The following is a 16,800-nucleotide window of genomic DNA, read 5'->3' on the forward strand; positions in this document are numbered from 1 at the left end:
ATTTCTCGGTAGAGCGCGCATAGGAAAAGCACTACAAAGAAAACCTTAATGCAAAGCAGGCCTTCATAAGTGTTAGGTTTTCTAGACCCACAGAAAAGCTAACGAGCATGTTCAGCTTATGAAAGTTTCCTGGTCATCACCAACCATCATAATAAAGGGACAGCTTAGATTTCACATGTTCACATGTTTCTATTCATGCGAAATACACCAGCCCTAATGTCTCGTATAGCAATGCAATTTCATTCAGCAAAACTGGATGAAATTGCATTGCTATACGAGACAATAAGGCTAAACAGCGTAAAAGCGCTCAGTGCGGAGCGTGAAATAAATGTTTTTCCACCAACGATGAGCCCCGTCCACGCATCGACATGGGCACTCGAACACTTGTGAACTGCTCAGAAACAATTGTTTTTGTTGTGTGTATGTGAACTTTGGAACTGTTGTTATTGTGTCATTTTCTCTTTTCTTTGTCTAACATTTTCGGCTCACGTATGAATTAAGAAAACAGGAGTAGCGGGTGCCATATAGAAGGCCCCAACATTTCTTAACACACAGCTAAAAAAGGAAAAGCTAAATTTGTTTGATTTAGAAACACACACAAGAAATCTTATATCACACAAATCTCTATTTGCATTTCTGGGGAATCATGAAGGATGGCGGGGATGGGTAAGAATTAATATTATTTTGGCTTCATTCAGTACTTGTATAATGCTCTACAAGACAGTGATAGACGAGTTCGCTTGTCTACTGCTTCCAATGCACTCACAGCGCAGCGCTGAACATGCCAGAGAGCACAAATCGCTTACAGTGGCTAATTAAAAGAAGAGTTGCAGATGATCCAACAAAGTATGAATGTGCTGGATGACGGGGCCACATCCGTACAATTCCTCTTATGTACATGTCCTACGTTACTCTCCATCCACCTTTCCTGTCTATCATATTGCCTCGTTAACTATCGCATTTACTGATGACTGGTCACGCACGAGTGAGAAGCCGCAAGTTGGAAGTCTTGTGGGGTACAGTGTATGCTGTTTTCTAAAGTTGTGAGTTTTCATGACATTGCTTTAGGCGATATTGTTTATTTAATTCTGCAGCGTTCGGCGCAGCACCTCAGAGCAACGAAGACAACTAGTAGACCTCATGACATTTTAGCTTTAATCGTGAAATCTGAACAAAGGTGCACGGTGATTATCGCAATGCATTCAGATTTCGACTTGGATAACTCAAGCATCACGTTTGCATGCTGACTGTCAGTAACTACGAGAAGGCTCTTTACTGGCTACGACAGCTTCTAGCTTTACCTGTATCCGTTTATTGTGTCTTTGGTGATTACCCAAGCACAAGATTTACGATTGCACGGCGCGCTTTAAAGGGCTCACACGGTGTGAAGGAGAGAGAAAAAAGGCATGACAGGGAGGTTAGCCAGACTGCACCTGTTTTGCTGCCCTACACTGGGGGAGAGAGGAGCGGGAAGAACAAGAAAATGAAATGGATAACAAGGGATGAGCGTGCATTTGAAACCGCGTTCGTCGCACCTTTAAAGGCGGTCGCTGAGCCGAGCTGTATTTAACTTATGCATTAGGATTCCGGTGGCTTTCTGTGTGTGCGTGACGGTCGAGTCCATGGTACCAATATCTACCGTGAACGCTCTGTCATACAGTTCACATAATGTGGCACCCAAAGTCCGTATTTCATCTACAGAAGAGAGGCAGAAGATGAGGATATGGTACTCACAAAAGTTAAACGAAGCACCGTCAGTATGCACGCAAAGTCTACGAGGTTCTTGTGATGTTTCAAATTCACACGCGTCTGCCTGCAGCTTTCATTCGAATACTGCTCGCAGGCATCATGCGCGTGAATGGGCTCTTTACAACCACAGTGCAATGCATTGAAGAAACACTGGAGTTGCTGTCATTGAGATGCAATGTAGATTTAAAAAATTAATTATGCGGTTTTACGTCTGAAAACCGCGATCTAGTTATGAGGCACGCCATGGTAGAGGACGCCGGATGGCGTAGTGTCCTCAGTCTCTTACTCTTTCTGATTCATATTATTGATCTTCCAGTACAGGTGTTTTCACAAATTCAAATCTTCGCAGATGATTGCGTGATCTGCCGCACACTCCACTATTGTGGAGTGTGCGGCAGATCGGAGTATTAATACGGAGTATTAACGGAGTATTGTTATTATTATTAACGGAGTAATATATTATTATTACGGAGTAACGGAACGGAGTATTATTATACTGACCAACAGCAGCTACAGCATGACCTTAAACATGCCCAACGTTGGTGGAGCTACTGGATCATGACCCTCGATTCTAGTAAATGTAAAACAACGACCTTCTCCTACGGCCAGAGTATCCTATCTATTCGTGACGGTATTACTAACGCATCCCTTGAATAAATAAGGTCACCTAAATATTTCCGCATTGCCCTATACAATGATATAAACTTCCGACCATATATAACAAACATCGTCCGCACCACTAAAAAAATACGAGGCTTTCTGAAACGATACTTGCGACACGCACCAGATCACGTTAAACTGCTTGCCTACAAAACTCACATTTCCTAAATTTGAATACTGTTCAGCTATCTCAAGCCTTCATCAAACTGATCGAATTACAGTGCTTGGATCGATTCAAAGCTGTGCAATCAGAATCACTCATTTCACATACTCGAACGACAGTAACATTTCATCTTCAAAGGCACAATTCGACCTGCACACACTGTCATCTCCTCACCGAATCGCCAGCTTGCATCTGCTTCCGAACATTTATCTCAGTGAACTCTCTCACGTAGCACATGTCGTGCCCTCACCTGCAGGTTTTCCTTGCCGAACGCGACAACCTTCATAAGTCACCGAGTCGCGTTGGAAATCCATCATTTATTTCTGCCTCTTCCTTTTTTTTGAACAGCTATCGACTGAAACGGCCAGTCCACTCACATTACAGAAATCACCAGCTCATGTTGGTTTGCAAATGCCATAGATATTCATTGTCAGTCATAAAAATGAATAGATATGCGTGTATTCATCTGTACTTGTGTATTTATATTGTCATGCATCTCTTTACTATGTAACCTCATTATTTATTTCGTATATGTATACATGCGAAAATCCCACTCCTTGCAATCTCTACATATCCCTGCAAATCCCTGCATTTCCCTGCAAATCCCTGCATATCTCAGTAATCTGAGGTCTTCAATGAAAACAAAGAAGGAAAAACATTTCATCATCATCATCATCATCATCATGTTTATTTCCAAGAAAAACAATATAAAATTTTCTTGCGGGAGGCAAACATTAAAGGCGATAAAGCCTGCCGAGGTCTTGGCCCTCTGATCAATAATACAGTCTGCAACAGCTAACATGATATAAAATACATTTAGTCAGGAACATGGCGTATGTCTTTTTTTCCTTTTTCATGTGATCGCATGAATAATTTATACATGTGCATTTAACATGCTCTACATAAATTATACATTGAAAAACGTACATTGGAATGGAATAAAGACAATTTTGCGGAAGTTAATGTAATTTCCGCCAAAAATTCACCATGTGGGGATCGTTCACGTGCACAGAAAAGTCGCGGGATCGACACGGCGGTCGCATTACTAGGGGGGAGGGGGGGGGGGGGGGTGACTGGATGCGAGAACACCGGTATACTTAGATTTATGCGCACGTTAAAGAACACCAGGTTGTCCAAACTTCATGAGTACCTACGACGGCGTGCCTCATAAATCAGATCTTCGTTTTGGCACGTAAAACCCCATAATCTTTTTTCACCTACACCGAAGTCCAAGTACACGAGCGTTTTTTTTCATTTGGCCCTCATCGAAATATGGCCGCCACGACCGCTATCAAGCCAGCGACCTCGAGGATCAGCAGTGCATCTGGGCTACCACGGCGGGTCTAACGTGCATCAGTAGAATAAATAACTAATTGTAAGCGAATCATAATCTGTTTGTCTTAATCCAACGACAGGCTCATAATGCGTACAAGTTGAAATAAATAAATAAATAAATAAATACTGCCACGTGGACTTGTCATATGAATGTTCCACGACTATCACCTGTGTTTCGTCATTCCCGAAGAATGCTATGATGGGTGCTGTGCACATTGTCAAAGATCACAAAAACGGTTTCTGCTCAAGTTTGCCCAACTTAAAGCCACAATGGACGGACTGAGGGACAAATGTTCAAGGACCCTGTGGTTCAACGAGCGGAAAAAAATTTTCGCCCGTGTCTAACATGTAGCGCCTTTATTATGCTTTTCGGCAAACCCGAAGACTGAAGGTGCTCTAGAAACGCTGTTACATTGTTTAAGTCATAAAGTGGTGTTCTGGGTATACGCTTTCTATATCGTATACGTAAAGGAGGAGGAGACAAAGGGGAGGAAAGACAGGGAGGTTAGCCAGTATAAGTACCGGCTGGCTACCCTGTGCTGGGGAAAGGCGTAAAGGGAATAAAAGGAAAAAAGTTCCTAATGAGACTGTTCCTAACGACGCCTTGTGGTCATTATGATTTCTTAGATAGGCATCACTTGTCAGTAATGGAGCTTGGTACTTTACTGAGAAGGTGTGGCAGCCTTGCACGAGTTGCTTGTAGACAATGAAGGGATTAGATTGTTATGCATAGTGCCATAGAATAGATGCGATTTATTTTCTATTATCCTGTAACATCGCAATGACTGTTTTGTCAGGCGAGTTTTTTTATTTTCCTTATTTATTTTGTGAATGGCAGCATATACCGAGGCTACTCACACTTGTCACAAGTCACGCGCTCGCTCTTCATTACCCATATTATGTATATGTTTGCGACTTTGTGCCATGCTCTATCAGAAAGTTTCTTTTTCTCTAAGCCGCTGTGAAGGGTTTTCTTTATTTCCATGTATTTATATTTGCATCTTTGTTTCGTCTAGTGTTTGTTTATTCGTATTTAATAATTATTTTGGGGATAGTTGACCTTCAGTAGCCAAACAAAACTTACAATTTTGGTGAAATTGGTGAACAAACAAAACGAGTGCACGCTGAACATGTGGCTTATGCAAGCGGTTGACCTGCAAAACCACGGGACAGAAGCAGATAGACACAAGGACATTCTAAAATGCGCGACGCTTGATTGCAATGTGAATGAGGTGAAGCAGAACACATTGTAGGGCTAGCTTGTTCATAGCTTTCAAAAGATGAAGCGTGGACCGAGACAGCACGCCAATGACGAAACAACAATGACTGGACAAGGCGTTTCATGTCTGTTGTTTCTTCATTGGTGTGCTGTCTCTGTCGGCGCTTCATCTTTTGAAAGAATGAGGTGAACGCAGGCGCTACTTGTGTAATCACAGTTTTGAGCACAACTCAAGGTAATTCTGATTCAAAAGGCCAATACATCGCTAGCATTCAAATGCCCACCAGTGGTTACGGCATTTTGTGAACGTTTCCAGCATTTTGCTGAGGGGTACTGCGTACAATAAATGATCAACTGGCATGCTCCGTACACCCACAGTTTTACGTCGATAGCACAAGTTTCATCGTATATTAGGCGGTTAATCGAAAATTCGATATCAGGCTCCTTTTTTGTTGCCTGTTTGTTTAGAAAAAAGTCCAGAAACAGCCATCACATTATTACGCCAGCAATTTTTTGCGTATTGCGCAGTGTCAGTTGGGAAAAAAAATACCGAATGATGCAACAAAAGTTAATTTCGCGCAACAACTGCGTTCACCTGCGTCCATATTCCTAGCTCATTTTTAAATTAGTGGCACTGCTCGTTGTTTACTTTCTTTCATCTCAATTCTGCCTTCGCATATTGTCGCCCATTTGCCTGATGCATCTGTTTGAGGAAATGAATGTCGTTTGTTCATGCATTTGTCCGCCGCTGCCTTTGATATAAGCATATTACTTTATAGTTAGCACATCAAAATGTAGATTATTATCATCGGCAAGGAAATGCAGCAAAGAAGCACGACGACATTGCGAATGCAATCGAAAAATGTTTACAAAAGCAATCTTCGGAAAATCGCTGCTAGAAATAAGGACGATGTGAAGTGCTTTAGTTAGTTATTTAGCTCGTTACGTGTGCCCCCGGTGACTTACTAAACAGACACAGAGAAAAATATTCAGTATACAAAAACAACATTGGCTTGAAAAAGCTCCTAAAAGAGCAATTTCAAGACATTTCCACTTCTCACGCTCGATTCCGACGTCGTTCTCGTGACGTACCTTATAAGATTTCTTGCACAGGGGACTGGCAACAGAAATCTTGTTCACGTCAACCAATTCCCCAGAATTAATTTCTTTTGAGACTTCCCCACTCTGTTTCCTCCCTCACTACCCTTATGCTTCATTCGTAAGCCATATCCCGCCTTCGAAATGTCGTAGGTGTATTTCGGAGCACTAAAACCTCATTTATGTCTCGGGAACGTACAAAATGCTGTTCTTTTCTCCTCAAGTTTCCATCCTCTATCAGATAATTTACTTCATTTTTCATGGTGTCTTCTCTAACTCCTCTTAAACTTCACCTTTAGCATCGGTTGCGAGAACTCCGGCGTATCCCCCCCGCCTTACCAGTATGTAACGTCTCCCGTATTGGAGCTCCTATTTTGCCACTGTTGTGGAGATTGTATTAGAACTACGCAAAAAGTACACAAAAAATAAAGGCATCAATATGAGAAAAAAGAACTTAACGAAAACCTTAAAAACGACAACTTCTTAAAAACGAAAACTAGGAAACAAAAAGTATAAACGCAATGAGAAGCGATACACATCGCCATTATCTGAACGGCGTCACTAAATGCTTTTCCGATATTACATTACCTTGCAAGCTTCCTGAATTGAGTTTTACGTCAACGTGTGGCTTCAGTTTCGTCGTTTCCTGGTCGTGTTTCGATGTGAGCAAAGGGATAACAGACCAAATTGGCTTTTAGGCCATGCTACAATGCGATCTCGGTTATCCTGTACCTTTGGGGTTTTTCATAGTGAACTGTTTTTGCGGTTTTTATGACACGAAAGACAAAAGACCGATAAATCGCGCCTGGAGTACTGCGCTGCTTTGGATGTTTTTGACTTGCTCTCTCTATGAAATACAATTTCACCGTCGACTTTCACATATTGTAGCTACAAAGGACATGGAAAAAAGTCAGCGACAGTGTCAAACAATCTTGACGAGAAATTTTAGGCATGCTTTCACTAAAAAAAAGTTAATGAATTGAAGACAATTTATTTGAAACATGAAATATAAGCAATGCCATAGAATTAGCAACTGGTAATAAAACTAATTATTAGCACGTATTTTCCTTCTATTCGTTTAATACTGCACCGAAAATTACATGTTGTGCATATGCTCTGACATAGAGGTAACTTTAATGTGTTTGAGAGTTAAGGTGCCGTTTGTGCAATGATAAATTGTTTCAGTAATATATGAAATGAAACTCGGGGTGAAATCGCAATCAGCTGACGATTAAGCCCTCATACCGATTACCAACTTAAACAAGCAAGAATGGCCCATCTGAGCGGAATATGCAGAGCCATTTCTTAGAGTCAGCATTTCCTTTCGATAACCTGTAAATAGGATGCTCATTTACAGCCACTGTGTAGCGTGTTCCATAGTTGTTCCATGAACTTTGGTCGCCGCAGAAACAACGCAGAGCACGCGTGAATAGATATGCATTATCTGAAGTGAAGATGAAAAACGTTATATGTGGTGGTTGTGAATTGTTAGCAGTCAAGTGTTTTCTCTAAGCTTGCGAGCGGTAAACGTTCATACGCATCCAATACACTTACTGTAGGCATACAATGAGGCAAAATGAGCTGCATTTTCGAAATCCTGCCACATGAAATTTCAAGGACGATGTAGTATACTGATCGCTGTCATATGCGTAAGCTTCGAACAGGCGATCATACTATCGCACTACTTAAAAACTTTGGACATTCAAACCGTTAGTGTAGGACGCTAAATAAGCGTAGGATGACCACAGAGCAGCATGTCTTATCAACATCATCTTTCCTGGAGATGGCGAATGCAGTGTCACTGACACTATATGCCATGTTTGCTACCAGTGCCATACTTGCTACCACTGTAAGCCAAACATGGCATGCAGTGGTAGAAAACTGATAGAGTGCAAAGGGAAAACAATAAATTCATGCAGGAACTTCTCTAAGGTGCCACTTGCTTATCTCTACGCAGCCAGGTGTCATTATGAATGTTATAAAGCCTGCTCTGACCAGTATAAACTTTTATCAATCGTTATCGGTCGGTACTAACCTTATCGCAATCTGTCCTATCCTTATCAACCATGTTATGTCCTTGTCAATATGCCCCTTTCCCTTAACTTAGTGCAGGGTAGCAAACCGAGGCTTTAACTCTGGTTACTCTCTCTACCTTTCTCTCATTTACATCTGTCTCTCTCTCTCTCTCTCTGTCGGACATGATCCAACCTTTATCAACTGTTGTCGGCCCTTATCAACCTTATTTACCTTGATCCGACCCTTATCAACCCTTATCGGTACTTATTTACCTTATCAGAATTGCTCTGACCATTATAAGACATTATTGCTCTTTAGCACCTTATCCATCCGCGTCGAACCAATAGCAACCGTGATGGGACCCATAACCCTTCATCACACATTACCATTCTTATAAGCTCATCGAGTGGTTATGAATCTGTGTTGCACATGAAGCGTATGAGTCCTCATACTTCCTTGGCATTTCGGTCGGTGAAGGAACGTCCCAACGGAACGCGCATCCCGCGACCACCGAAACTCATTGGGGATGTGGCGTAATTGGCATTGAATTTTCGCAACATCAAAATTTTGCTGATACCTACAATGCTCCAAGTCGGCTTCACATGTGGTCCTAAAGATGGCTTGTATTCCACCATTACCAAATCCTTTAACAATGGCTTGACAGAAACCCTGCCCCTTTGACATTTGCTTTGCAGTTGTATGGTATGGTTCAGATGTATTCAAGTGTGGGTGTTAGGCCCACTAGGTAAGGCCCCAGGCTACTGAGCGTGGGATCGTAGGTTCGAAACTCACCACTGCCAACTATTTTTCTTTCGATTGTATTTTGTTTTATATGTTAATTTCTTTATAGCGATTAGTCTTGCGTGACCGGCGGATGGACAAGCTTCCTCGTTGGGCAGGCATAGAAATGCTTGGACATTTATAGTAGCAATACAATAAAAATCAAAAACATGTCATACCCTGAATGTAATTCTCAAAAACGAACAAAATATCACAACATTAATAAAAACGTAGTAAGTACAACAAACATTCACAAACTTCAGACATTCATGGATATTATAGCAAAAATGTATGCAACGTAATCGAATATCTTCCGTGGTTATACAGCAACTGCACCTTTTGTTTCCCCCGACTGCCACTTGCTATCGCACTCGCGAAGTATCGACTGTTCATGCAACTTCAGTTTTCAAAGAGCAGTCTTTTCATACAGTTTCCGTCAACAAATGCGCCCGCATATTTACACGCAACAATGCACAACATGCAAATTGCGGGCAATATTTGCTTACGTAAATTGAATGCCCAGCACAAACATTCAAATTCTTTAGTTTCTCCTATTCGCTCCTTCCGTTCACTGCATTACGCTGCGACCACTCTGTTACAAAGGTGCACGTAACAAGAAGCCCAAAAAACTGCTCAGAATGTTCACTAACGGGCGCCTCATCTCACAATTGCGGCAACGAAATGGCCAGATGAGGGTAGGGCGTGCATCTAGGAATATTTTCTGTCACTCTTTTAGTTTAGTTTACAGGTCAGGTGCGAAGACATGTTTTAAATCAAACATGTCTTGTCCTCTACAACTTGGCTCCACCACACGAGCATTCTTGCGTCATTATTGCGCGTGTTCGTCGTTGCGTCCAACTACGAACACGCGCGGTACGTGGACGCGGCCGAACACCAACGGAACGCCTTCGCAGCGGTCGTCATAGAGGCGTCAACCGGCGCCACGAGGACGGCAGCGAGCGTGAGAAGCGCCGGAGCAGAACAAGCGGAGGAGGTGGCCATCGCCCTGGCCATCGCCGACGCAGACTGCCACACGATGCTGAGTGACTCGAGACAGGCGGTGCGAAACTTCGCCAAAGGCCAAATCTGCACGGCGGCTGAGCGCGAACTGCGAGCGGTCAAACTAAAAGAACGTAAAGTACGACTCAAGTGGTTCCCGGCGCACGCGGGCGACGCATCGGGACGCAATGAGAACCATAATGAGACGGCACACGCAGCGGTGCGAGCGCTAACCAACCGCGCCCCGGTGACAGACCGTCCGACGTGGTTGGGAACCAAGGACTGCATGACGGATAACAATGAAATAATGAAGGCCTACCACCTCGCTCGCAGGACTCTCCCACCCCCGCACCCGAGGCTAAGTCGAGCGGAGGCGGTAGTACTGAGACAGCTCCAGACCGGATCGCTACCGAGCCCGAGACTGATGAATCGCATGTACCCCGAGACATATCCAACCGATAAGTGCAGAGTCTGCCGGAGGGAGACCGCAGACTACACGCACATCTTGTGGGACTGCGTTACAAATCCAGAAGATGCAAACTCAAGAACGCTCCCACGACGGCTTCCCCTGTCCTCTTCTATATTCTGTGTGTGTGTCTCACCTCACGCCCCAAACTAGGAATAAGAATCCAAAATATCTGGTCACATATATAGCTGAAGCAGTGTGGGCGTATACCACTCGAGAAGTGAATTATAATGAGTTTCCGTGAGTAATGTAGATGGTTATGTTAAGCACAATATTACCACAGGTGTTTTCTGGGACTCAAGCCTAACCTAACGCAACTGGCAGTAATTGCGACGCAAAACGTCGGTAGCAGCCGTGCTGCTTCACGCCGTTAAGGGCGAGGAGTTTCCGTAAGCGCCCTTGTTTTTCCCAGCACGTTTCGCGTAGCGACCGGACTCAAAGCTGCAGAAAAGTTATGCGTTGCCTACTGCTTAACCTGCATCTTCCTCCTCTTCGACCCTTACTCCCCAGGGAAATCATCCTCACTTCGTAAAGCAGCGGCGTAACGAAGAGGTCCGCTCCGTTCGTGCTTGGATTTACTAGGGTAAGGAGTGAAGTGGCATCGGGTGAATTTTCCGCGTCGCAAACAACATGCCCACTTTCGCCGCGTCCTGACGCCTTCCCTTGACGAGATAGTTGGCCCCAGCCGCCAGGCTTTTCAAATGTTAGTAGAGTCTTTAAGTGTGTCTCAGGTCACAGGTTCCACGCCAATCGCAAGTCAAAGAGCGGCATATCTCCTGCCAGCGTATTGTACGCAGCCATGTGTTTTGCGAGGCTTTGTTCTTTTCTCTTTCGTTTTTCTTCTTTTTTTTCCCTTTTCCATAGGCGGACACAGACTTCCTAATGTCTTCGCACAAGCACGGTATAGAAATTTCGGGCCGTAATCAACAACTTCGTCAGCATGGACACTCGGATTGCGTCTCGATTTATTTTCCATGACCCAACAAAATCACTTGCCTGAATTTTCCCTCGTATATAAGGTGTATTATTTGCCGCTAACGACGCGGTGGCATAGCGGCGGCAGTTACGCACAACGCGTGCTCGATATCATCAAGCAGATCGCATTTGGTGCACAGTGGCAAATAGCGGCACTCCTGTTATACTTATGCGAGTCATTATTTATAGACACTTCTTGATCTTTTGTCATATGAACCTGATTTTTTTTTATGCGAAGCATTATGCAGATTCTACGCCCACTGTGGGACACATTTTCTTCTTCGTTTTCTCCATTTCTCGCTCTGCAGCGGCGCTTCGGTCCAGCTGTTTCGACTGCCTTCTGTACAGTTATGGAGGCCCTTAGGTCGGGTTTCTTTGTGCCTACCAGCACCTTCAAATATCCTTTAAAAAATTCAAGATATAAACTGTGAGTTTTTTTTTTTTTTTTTTACATGCCACAACCCCGAACTTATTATGAGGCATGCCGTAGTAGGGGATTGGAGGGGAGGGGAGGACGAGGACGAATAATTTTTAGCACCTGGGGTTCTTTAACCCAATGCACACACAAGAGTGTTTTTGGATCCCGCTCACATCGGAAAGCGGCTACCGCAACTGGAACCAAACCTGCGACCTCGTTCAAATAATATTCTTGTGCAGGGTACGTACTAACATCTGCAGATTTGGTTTGCCACGGTTTCCGAGTGTCCCAATATCTGCTTGTTTTCCTACCAACGTAACCTGCCAAAAGCTTCGCGAAGTTTTCAAATTTCAGAAACCTTTAATTTGCACAATATTAAAACTTCAACTATCTTTGCGTCAGGAGACTGTGCCTCTGTCATTGAGATTAGACACGGACGGTACTACTTCAAAACTCTATGTATAAACTGTAGTAACCGCAATGCTAGCCATCTTATTTTCAGGGTGGATGGAGCCGCCAGTGCTTGAGAGCCGGAATTTTCTTTGATCTCGCACAAAGGACAAACTAAGATACATCGGCAGTAATAACATCTTTCATGACTCAGAACACGAAGTGGGCCCTCTCAATTAATGATTTATGCACTTTCGTGTTACCTTCAAAGTTATTCCACGTAATCTGTCTTCCAACCAGTGTAGTTCCTTTTGTTTGTCAATTTTTTTCAAGTAGCACAAGCAAGTAGCAAGTAGCATAAGCAAAAGGCATTGCGATAATCAAGAATCTGAAGAATTGCGTGGTGGGAGCGCGATATGCACAAATGCCAGTAGCAAACGCAGCTATAACGCTAATGAAATGCGAAGGGAAGTGGCGTGGTGAGAAGAGCAGATGTTCGCGGGATTATGGTCTCGAATTAGGGACGGGGCTTGCGCGTCAAAGCAACGTTCGTGGACGTCACTTCATATTCGTCCCTCGTGGTTTCTCTGAAGTTCTGGTAAAGACACAGACGTCGACCATTAGCTCTTGCTTTAGTTTTGGGAGCGGTGGTGTCTGTTTCGGTATCTTTCTCGCTTTCATTCAAATGTTTCCCTCCCTTGACTCTCCTGTGAAAGAGTGAAAAGAAGGCAGCTTGTATAAAGTATAACTATTTTATGACGTGATCTCAGTTTTTTTTATAGCATTAATGTTTTGTGAAATTTTGGTAAGAGATCGGTCATTGCAGACACCTTACTTGTGGAGATACTGTGACAAAAAAAAGAAAAAAAAACATAGAGAGGAAGAGGAAAGAGGAAGGCTCAATGGAAAATTTAAGACATCTTTCTTTACTACAAAAAGCGCATCTACAAAATAAAAAGCATCTTAAAGCAACTACACATATATAGGCACTGGCCTAGTCACAATAATATTATTTACTTGTTTTCGACATGAATTTCCCCTTCGTTGCTTTGTTCTGTTCTAGATGCTCAGGAGAGATCGAGTTTGAAATTATATCGGCTACTTCATTGCTTCCTGTGCTATTGCAAAAATGAAATGATCATAAAACACTATCTTAAAGAGAAAATTCGTGCTTTCATTGTCCTTGGCAATATACCTCGCGTATCTTCTGTGATGTTTAGGATACACGAAACGTTAGTAAAATCGTGGTTTATGCTAAAGAGAGACAGAGAGAGTTAAAAGCAAAGGAAATGCACGAAGATTAAGCAGAGGATATGTTAGCTTGGCGACTTTGCACCGGCGAAGGGGAAAGTGGTGCAGAAGATGAGAGAGAAAGAAGAAATAGAAAAGCAAAAACAATGGAGAAGTGTTTCTGTGGGCGCTGTCAGACAGTCGGCTCATTGTAAACTTCTAACGACTTTAGAGATTTCATACATATGATTTCATGAAATAAACATGGCTATAACGCAAAGTTATTCCAAACATTTCTATTTCATTTCTGCAGTCAGTCCTCCACAACTGGTCAAAAGGTTGTCGAGCCAAAAATTCGCCTATTTGTCACGCGACTTCACGAAAACATCGAGAAACCCCCTTCTGATATACTGCGTGCACATTGATTATATCTAATTAGGCTGCACAAAAGAAAAGCTGTCATTTCCAATGGTAGACCTTTTTCGCCATTTATGCATCACTATTGGTCAACTTTTTTTTCAGAATACTTCGCCTGTCTGTAAGGCGACGTCACAAAACAGCGAGAACTCACCACGTCAAACTTATCTGCATGCATTAAAGATGCATGAATATGTCTTGAGTCTTCCACTTGTTTTGTACGCAAGCCCCGCGTAATGTCAGAAACTATGATCGGTCACAACCTAAGAATTCACTACAGACTCGATCCGCAAAACCGCAGTACAACTGCCACTGAAAGAGAGCAGTACCAGCTAAAGTCCGCACACCGCTTACGGCTTTTTGCACTGCTAATGTTAATGTTATGCTAATCGGTAAAGAAAAGCTCGTTGTTTTTAGCTAACATGTTACATTTGGCTGAGTACTGAGAGCAGGCTTTCTAAAAAAATTAGCCAGGACATTCAGGTTTCTAACAGAAACCAATGACCTAAACGTGGATATGTAAGGTGAAATTACTTGCCGCAAGCACGCTAAAGCCCTTGACGTCACTTAAATGAGCGAACGCTATATGTTGGCGCATATATACGAGTTCTTTGAGTTAGACAGCGGTACATGTGACAGTGTATTTTTATGTTGTCGCAGACTACAGCCTAATTCGTCAAGCTTCTAGGCTCCCTCTGCTGTCAGAGCCTGGTGCTCTCCCAGTAAATAACTCCAGGGTAAGAGGAACAGCCGGCATTTTCTTTCTTTTTTTGCATGTCTTAAAATTTTAAAAGGAATTGCCTTCGGCTTTGTGCCAGTGCAAATCCTAATCAGGCGACGCCGTCAGCGACGCGCCAAAATAAAGGCAGCAAATCCCAGACAAGGGGATCTTGTCGAATTCAAGAGTATTCATTCAGAGCAGCCTTTGCAAGCCGCATTATTTCTACACTTACAGATTACGCTAAAGCTCCCTAGAGCTGAGTATCTTCAATCCGACGCCCCTACTTTAACCAAATAGCCCACTGAAGCAGTTTTAGTTGTTTTGGTCCCCAGGACTTGTTTGCCGCTTCGGGATAGAGTCTGGATGACATGCATAGAAAGGTTCCGCATTTATTATTCAAGGCACAAGTCGCCATCGACATTATAGACGTAGGAAAACAGCACAAAAATGACACAAGGGCGGGGGAGCGTATTTTTGGCACGTATTTAATCTCTTAGTTTTCCTGAGGCAAGTGCTTAAAACGACGAGTAAAATTTTGAGAAGTGTGTTGTCGTCGCCTTTAGCAACGAACTGCATGGGACTACATTTTACGAAGCTGGCCGTAATAAAAGGAATTCTTAGGTTCACAGGTGCGCTGCCTCTGTAGAAGTGCGTACGTTAGACGCCAACAACAAAAAAACTGTGCCGAATTTAATTTAGAAGCGGGATATAAGCTCCTGGCGTTCAGGTCTGAGATAGAGCACTTGTGCACAATTCACGGAGCCATTGTTCACGTTTTTTTCTTCTTTCATGGGACTATTAAGTAAACATCACTTTGATGGCAGTACATATCAACTGCCTCATATAGAGGCTTCTAAACAATACTGACACAAATAAATATTCGTGCGTGCGTGTGTGCGCGTGTGCGTGTGTGTGCGGGGGGGGGTGCATTTGCATAAGTAATATAGACCTAACAAGATCCATACTATTTATTGTTGAGTCATGTAGAAGAGACGGCTCTCTTCTTGAAGCCGAAGGCAATTATGTCATATAACATATCAATATCAGCCGTACCAACCGATTCCCTAGTCTACATGCCAATGAAACCCCAGATGCCGAAAAAACAAGCGCGTTCGACAACGCAGACGAAGAGTTTCCTTGCAAACGACACACAGTGCATTCTATTATTTTTTTCTTGTACGGAAACGATACCAAGGCGACACTAATTACTTGTGCTTAGCAAATGTAATAAAGAAAAGATAAATTAATGGAAATTAAAGTGGATGAAAAACAAATTGCCGCTGGTGGGAAACGATCCCACAACTTTTGCCTGCGAAGGTTGGGGGATCAGTTTTCAAGTTTCAGGGATCAGGATAAGTTTTCGGGGATCCTGATCCTGATCAGGGTCAGGATCAGTTTTCAGGGATCAGGATCAGTTTTCCTGAAATTCAGTTTTTAGCACATTCAGACTGGGCTTCCCTTCACAAACGGCAGGAAACAGCACGAGATAGGACTCCAGGCACTGAATAGGTCCTTCGTTTAAGTGCTTGCACATTCTTGTACCTCCTCACGTCTCCATCATCGTCACCTATAACAATTTTCACTTTGAGATTCCTCGGAGCTCGTAATAGCTAGCCCTTCGATTTAACTACCTGGCCTTCCTAACTATGCACTCTATCATCTTCATGTAGAAAATTATGGGTGGGAAATCACTAGCTCTTTCGCAATTGCCTCCTGGGCCTTCCTGTTTAACAGCCCCGCAGACCAATCCATTCTAACGTTCATAATGCGGCCCCTTCACATCCCCCTTCCCTTCTCTGTGCTTTGGGGGGTTATGATTTATAGAGGTTCCCCTTCATAGTTTGCCGTCGTGGGTCATTGAGACGGGCATATTCGGTTTTGTCCTGCAAATTTGGTCGTTTCCATGCGCTCACTAAGAGCCTCGGTCCTTCCAAAGAAGAGCCTTGAGAAAACGCAGCTGGCATAGACGCCGTCCTCATCTGCCTTCCGTTTTTTTTTTCTCGTTCTTTTTTTTCTATAGGAGAGTGCACCTTTCGTGATGAGGCCGCCGTGCACCTTCGCTAATTCGCGTCTGCAGGCTCCGCGAACGGTAAAACAGGGACACAGCATGGGCTTTAGAGAGTCGTAACTGCGTGAAGAACTGTGCTCAGGCTGCAGTCGTTTC

Source organism: Dermacentor albipictus, chromosome 4, assembly GCF_038994185.2.
Source record: "Dermacentor albipictus isolate Rhodes 1998 colony chromosome 4, USDA_Dalb.pri_finalv2, whole genome shotgun sequence".
In the NCBI taxonomy this organism is placed as follows: domain Eukaryota; kingdom Metazoa; phylum Arthropoda; class Arachnida; order Ixodida; family Ixodidae; genus Dermacentor; species Dermacentor albipictus.